This window comes from Aplidium turbinatum, chromosome 7, assembly GCF_918807975.1.
Source record: "Aplidium turbinatum chromosome 7, kaAplTurb1.1, whole genome shotgun sequence".
Lineage (NCBI taxonomy): Eukaryota > Metazoa > Chordata > Ascidiacea > Aplousobranchia > Polyclinidae > Aplidium > Aplidium turbinatum.
The window spans coordinates 25,833,312-25,840,884 of NC_137478.1; positions in this window are offsets into that span (position 1 = coordinate 25,833,312).

A 7,573-nucleotide genomic window follows, 5' to 3' on the forward strand; every position below is an offset into this window, starting at 1 on the left:
AATGCTATGGGAATTGTTCAGGAGTTCTGTAGTTTGCAAAATCAGTCTGGCAAGTTCAAAATCGCCCTGTAGGGAGAATCCCACAATGGCTTGCCGCTTGCACACTTTGTGCCGGTCATTTCTTCAGTGTTGTCAAACTACGAAGCCTTGCTAAACACACTTCAAATTTTCAACAATGCGAAATCATTAGGCCTTTATTCCCAATTATTGCAAAGCAACACTTACTTTGCATTGCAATTGTGCCAAGTTTTATTCAAACCACTTGAAAAGATAACTGGCCTGTTGCAGATCAAGTCTTATACCATCACCGACATGATGGAGCTGGTTGAAAATTCAAAAGTTAATTACCAGAGTCTTAGAAATGAAGAACAATTTATGCAGTTATACAAGGAATTTCAGCAGCAAGTTATAGATAGCTTAGGCTTAGCTAAAGGCCAAATTTCAAGAAGGCGCTGTGAACAAAGTGCTTCCCATGACCTCGCTTCTCATTACAGAAGACGGTTCTATGCATCTATTGACAACATAGTGCAAGGCCTCACCGACCGCTTCAATGGCAAAGAAATTAACTCACCAAATGCTTGAAGTTTTAGTATCTGGCACAGTCAACGACAGTGCTGTTACAGCGTTGGAACGATATGGCTTCGACGTGAAAATTTTGGGCCAAGATTTAAGCCAATTCCATCAGAAATTTGGGCCGACCAAGTATGTGTGCGATGTTCGAAACAAGTTAATGGGACTTAGGCCTATTATTGTCAAAGAGTTTTATACCAGTGTGGAAAAACTTGTAAAATTGCTATTGGTCAATGGCCCTTCTTCTGCAAAAGCTGAAAGATCGTTTAGCTTAAAAACATGACTCCAAAGCACGATGACTGCTTCAAGACTCAATTTCATTGTCATGTGCTATGCCCAGTGTTGTACGCGTCATTGAAATAATTTGACGGCGTCAGCGTCAGCGCGAATTGCCTAAAAACTTTACGGCGTAAAGGACTGCGTAAGCTCTTAAAGAAATTGACGGCGTCAGCGTCAGCGCTAATTTCTAGCGCTATTTTTTGCCAGCGTCTCATAAAACGGAAATATTTCAACCAAGTTCAGGCTAACAATAGCTATAGTATAAATAAAGAGCAGGTATTATGTTTTGGGACTGTATTGTAATTAGCTGCTCAGCCTATTAGTTATTTCCTTGCAGAAAAACAAGCATTTCAAAACATTTGTCTGACAATCTGCTGCGTTTGGGACGCATATTCAGGGGCGCCGGAGCGATTTTTGACTGAATGGGCAGGAGTATAAAAAAAGGGCACTTTTGTTGCTGAAAGGCCAATTTTTTTTGTAAGTTATAAGATATAGCGATAATGCTCATCTATCAGCTCATTATCGAGTAATGATACAAGTGTCCGCTATACAAAGAACAATGGCACGGAAGGGCATCATGCTATTTTATAATGATGTAATATAACTTAGCCTACTGTGATGGGGAATTTTGTGTCGTGAATATTATTTTGAGGCAAAAATAGAACCTTATAATTAGGCTAAAAGCGAATAGCATAAATTGTTATATTGCAAAGTGTGCAGTAGCTTACATGACCTTAAAAGGGCACCATTGCCCCCTCTTCCCTCCCCATCCACAAAAATTTGAGGGCAGGGGGGCATCCGCTCCCCCTGCTCCCCCCCGCTTCCGGCGCCCCTGCGCATATTGTCCTTTCCAAGTGAAAACATGCGTTCCACAGCAGCGCTGGTTGGTATTGGTGTGTTGTATTTCAAAAACAAGTTGAAAACGTTTAGTCGGAAAGGTATCACTGTTCCAAGCGTGCTGTGATAGTTTAGCACGTATAAATCTTTTAACGAGGTCCACTGCACCAACATCGCTCTTTTCAGGGGCATAGAGCTCTTGAAATAAAGTATATTCAACGTCCGCGATGCCATTCATGGATTTTTCGCTTTCTGTCTCTGATCCCTCGTTCTCAATACATGGGTGATCACCATTTGGAGAACTTCTTCCGCATGTAGGTTATTCCAGGGAGCCATTCCAACCAACGCAAAAGCCGGTAATTCGGATGAGTCGCGCTGGCCAGAATACATTGTGAAACTCTTATTGTGAAACGAGATTTTCCATGAAAACAAAAAATGACGCTTAGCGCTTGACGCTTAAAATCGGCAAAATAGTTGACGGCGCTATCACTTCCGTCAACTGAAAAATAAATTGACGGCGCCAGCCTCAGCGTCAACAAAAAGTTGACGCCGTCAAATGACGCCGTCAAATTGACGGCGTCAACGTACAACACTGGCTATGCCCATTAAGTGTATTTGGATGAACTAAGTGTAGATGAAATCAGCAAAGGATTTTTTTTCAACAATGCACAAAGATTTAAAGTCTTTGGCGACTTCTGACTGTTCTGCTAAGAATAGAAGCAGAGTGCACACAGTGTTTTGTTTGAGTTGAGGTGTTCGTTTATCACGTTATTTCTTTGTAGTTTTTGGCAGATTTTGGCACAAGGTATTACTTGGGTGTTATGGCATTTTTTGTTTAGTGTTATTTCTTATACGGCGCAGATGGTAGGCCTTCCTGTAGTATCGATCAAGATGTCTCCTTATTTTCAGTTGTTGTAGCCTAAAAGTTAATGCATTTTAGCTTCTTCTTTTTTCTGAGTTGAATGTGGGTCTAACCCTGGCCTAGATGCTGAAACGTTTCATTTCACTGTGAGTGTTATGGCACAGGTTGTCGTGCTGTATTCATGTAATTGTAAATTAAGTTTTATAGATTATAGCTTTGACCTTAACGCTTTTGGCCTTTTAAATCTAACCTTTTAGCGTCTGAAGCGCAAAATTTGGAGGACTTGAGCCAAGGAAGAATACAGAGAGGGATTTTCGTACGTCCCCACTTCCAGTTAAAATTGTCTAAAAACCTCAAAAACATGAGGAAAATGTTAAAAAGCTTTTGCTCGTGATTTCAGATTCGTTGAAAGAATTTTTCGATTTTAAATCGTGCTGAAAGGCAAAAATTTTGCTCCTTTGGCGCGAAACATCCAGCCTAAGACGCTGTATAAGACATTGGAGCTTTCAGTAATGCGAACGGGGTCTGGGGAGCAACCTTCCAGAAGTATGTGGTGATAATCCAATAAGCCACTGTCGATGTCAAAACATCGTTCCCGCCCCTGCTTAAATTACCCCCCCACTCTCAGGAAGTGTCCGGAGCCCTTGCTAGTATGTGAAAGGAGTTACTGGAGTCGTCGTGTGAACCTCTGGGGCTGAGGGTTTTTCCTTTTACCACCCCAGATCCACGATGTTCTCGGACTAAGCCAGAAGGCTAGGCTACTAGAGAACAACCAGTCTTTTGTTTCATCACGCCCGTACGGAGACGGTCGAGGTCGCATCCACGCCTAGTGTCCTCTAAAGCAGTGAAGAGCAACGTGGTCCAGGTGGACCACAAGTGGTCCACAGAGAATTTTCGGTGGTCCACGGATAAAATAATTCAAGACACACATATTGTTATTGTATTGTACCAATTTAAACTATAAGTTATTAGCAATTTAACTCCGTATTCACTGTATTCACTGTAAATGTGAAATAAATTTGCAGAACAATGTGAATGCCGAAATGCAAAAAGTTTACAACTGGTTGAAGCTTAATAGATTATCATTAAATTTCTCAAAAACTGAATACATGCTAATAACAAATAAAAAACACATAAAAAATTTTAACATTAACATTGGTAACACAAGCATTCAACAAAAAGATCAAATAAAATACCTTGGCGTTTACATAGATAACAAATTAACATGGAAATATCACATAGATAAAATTTGCGGAAAAGTAGCAAAAGGTTCATGGGCGTTGCTTAAACTCAGAAATTATGTCAACACAGACACTTTAAAAGATGTGTATCACGCTTTGATTTACTGTCATTTGCAATATTGTATTTCAAGCTGGGGAAAGGCCTGTGACAGTGCACTGGATCCATTAATAAAATTACAAAAAAAGGTTATAAGAATAATTACGAAACAAAATTACTATGCTCACACAAATTTTTTATTTTTCAAAATGAACATCTTGAAACTAAAAGACATACATAACATTGAAATAAAAAAACATATGTACAAAGTTCATATGAATGAGTATCCGTCTACGTATTGTGATTTATTTACAAATGCTTCATCTATTCATCAGCATAACACAAGATATCAAACAGGCAACAATTATTTTATAAACAGATCAAACACAGAATTTGGCAAGAAGTCCATGCAGGTATTGGGACCAATGCTCTGGTCAGAGGTTCCAAGTAGGCTAAAAAACTTATCATTTCATTGTTTCAAAAAAGAGATCAAAACGTTAATTTTACAAAGCTACAGTGCATCGTAAGTGATATGTTATGGAAACCAACTTGTCAGTTGCTTCGAAAACTTTATTATTCTCTGCTTGCTTCATGGAATTTTGTGTTTTGGCCTACGTTATCATCAATATGTTTTTTTTTTTGTGCGTATGCTGTTATTGAAGCGCGGGAACGTTTCAATTATTATTTTTCTCTTGTAAGCTTATTTTAAATGGCAAAATCGTAATTTCCGTAGGGTGGCAATTGACTAGTAGACCGTATGGTCGTCTCGTTGTCTCCCTGTCGGTATGGGAACCTGTGTAACTTTTGTACTGTGTATATTGCATATTTCAAACATGTACCTATGTTCCTGTTACTGACAAATAAAACATTGATTGATTGATTGATTGATTACTTGTGACATATCATTGGCCCCCGAACAATATTATAAATAATGTGTTTACGATTTCTTGGGGAATCCCCATGTTTCGCCTTTGGTTACGATCAGCTGTTTTGTTATTTTTTCCCGCACTACTGAGATGAGTTGAAAGAGCTGAATAGTTACCAGTTAGCGGATAACATAACGATATTGTTAAAAGTAACTGACTGAGTAGTGAGTAATAGAGCAGAAGACTGATTATCTTATATGCCGCTGAAGTATATTCATGTGAGGCTGGATTTTCTGTTATTAATGACATTTTTTGTAAAAAAAGAAACCGACTTGATATTAATAAGCGTGGTACAGTAAGATTAAGATTGAATCAAACTTTTACTTGTAATTATGACTTAATGTGCGACAAACATCAAGAACAAGGCAGTCACTGACGTAAAATTTTATGATATTTGGTCAATTGTTACTTATAAATATTTGGTTAACTTTATTACTTATAAATATGTTGTTTTTCTAAACTTAAGCCACAATTATAAATCTGATATACAAAAAAGGCTATGGTCCACAGAGATTTCTAAAAAAAATTTATGGTCCACAGTCACAAAAAGGTTGCTCATCACTGCTCTATAGTGTCAAACCGGTGAGGTGAATCGGCATCGGGGATAAACGAATGTAGTCTGGTGGTGTTTGACTTCCATTTATGGCCCGCCCAATTAGCCGCAGAGATGTTTTGTCCATCAACTTCTTTGATTAAAAGTTGAGCGACTGGCACTAAAGGGTAGGCTATCTTTTGCTTTCAGTCGACAGTGGTGCTCTCTTGGGGAAGTAGAGATCTTGGAATGAAGTAGATGGTTGGACTCCAATATTCGTCAACGGAGAGACAGAGTGGCTTCTTTTCGACGAAGCTCAGCGGGTTGTATTGCAGCAAAAATAGAAAGATTAGGCCCTGTCGATGTTGTGGTAGTGAACACTGCGGCATCAAACAGGTAAGCCTACGCAGTACTCTGCTGATGTGTGATGAGTAGACAAGGGCAAAGGTTGCTATACGCAAAGTGTCAGCCCTTGTTCCCCAGCTGGAGCCTGCCAAGCGCTTGAGCAGCGCAGCACGCAATGTCAGTTTCTTACGCAGTGAAATCAAATGGACTTCAAATTCAAATTTGTTGATTTGGGGTAAAAAAAAAACAGTGCATTTTATGGAATGTTTTGAGTTTGTATTGGTGTTATGTCAACTGCCAAGCAGTAGGCTATATCACCAAAAAATACAAAAACAAACTTCTGGATGCATCAGTGCCAATGTATCCATGTGTTAATAATCATTCGCTAATATTACCAGATTGGAAAGTTTGAACATTTCGCGGGGGAGAAGAGTTTCAGCTGCTGCATTTGCGCGGCTGTCAACATCAAACGCTGGATATTGCGCGGTTGTCGATATCAAACGCTGGAAATTGCGCGTTTGAAAATTATTCACAAAAACGTAAGGAAAATGCTTACTGAAACCTTAACTTTACAATTGCATGCTGTCCTGCCTCGCTGAGCTTCTTTTGGAAATAGCATAATAGCTTAATAACTGCGCTAAGCTTGGCCACAGTAGGCTATCTATGATCCCACAGCATTACAGTACAACATAAGCTGTGACTTGATTTAACATGCCATAGGAGCAAGGCATGGGATGGAAGATGGAATGGAAGGCACATTTTGGGATGGAAGATCCAAGGATGGAATGGAAGATTTGGATGATGGGATGGAAGAAGGTCTTCCTTCATCATTCCATCATTTATTTTTAATCTACGTATCATGGCACAAAACAATTTTTAACTGAAATGTGTAAAACTTTCTATCCAAAACTAAATTTTGTTTCTTGAAAACAATGAAATTTTTCATGTTTTTTTTTTTAACTACGCGACCGACGACCGTTAGGGGTTGCACTTTGCAGTGGAAAACATTATTTCGCACGTAGGCCTAATTTCATTTTGGTTCGGTAATTTAAATGTGCTGCAGCGCTCTTGCATGATTCGATTATAGGCTAGTGTGCAAGACATGGGGCTACATAAAAATATTAAGAGTGGCGTGCACAGTAGGTAACTTACAGTTTTTTTTAAATATTGAGTAGTGTGTAAGGGCATAGCTAGGGGCCCGGCCCCCCAATCCAACAACTTTATGAGCGATGTATTGCAACTTTTGTATATTTTGGACAAATTTTTCAACAAATTACGGCTAATTGAATTCACTTTAACAATAATTTAGCTGATTACGAAGTAAAACCAATATTATTTAACATCATGCCAATTTTAAGGAAAAATTTCGACATTGTTGGTTCAAGAATGACTAGGCTACTAAAAAAGGACTATTTTTGGTCAAAAATAGTCAAAATGTTCGGGAGGGACAAATTTTGCTTGGCATCTGTACTTCAAACTTTGCCCCCCCCAATCGAAAATTCTGGCTACGCCAATGGCAGTGCAGTAGCAAAGGGTTACTATAATGAAACAGGTACAATAGGTTTAATGACGTGCTCTTCAAACACATAATTAGGCTACAAGGCATAATACAGGAAAGAATTTATTTACGGTACATTGCCAGACCCGCCATTAGGCTATAACTTGCAAATTTACGTTTACATAAATACACTGTTAAATATCATCTTCATCATATTATACTGCGTCTGGTTACACTGTAATTGTAACTGGTAGAGTATAGTACGGTAATGAAATTAGTAGCCTACAGTCGGTACACAGGGAGACCACAATAATAGCAAAAAAATTATGTCTAATGTTATTTAAACAATCAAGAGCCAGATATGAAGGCGGCAGGGTATTCATGCTTTGCATCGATAAATCCTGGTCAGCATCATCCACGTTGTTTGAATCAGGCGGTGGTAACTT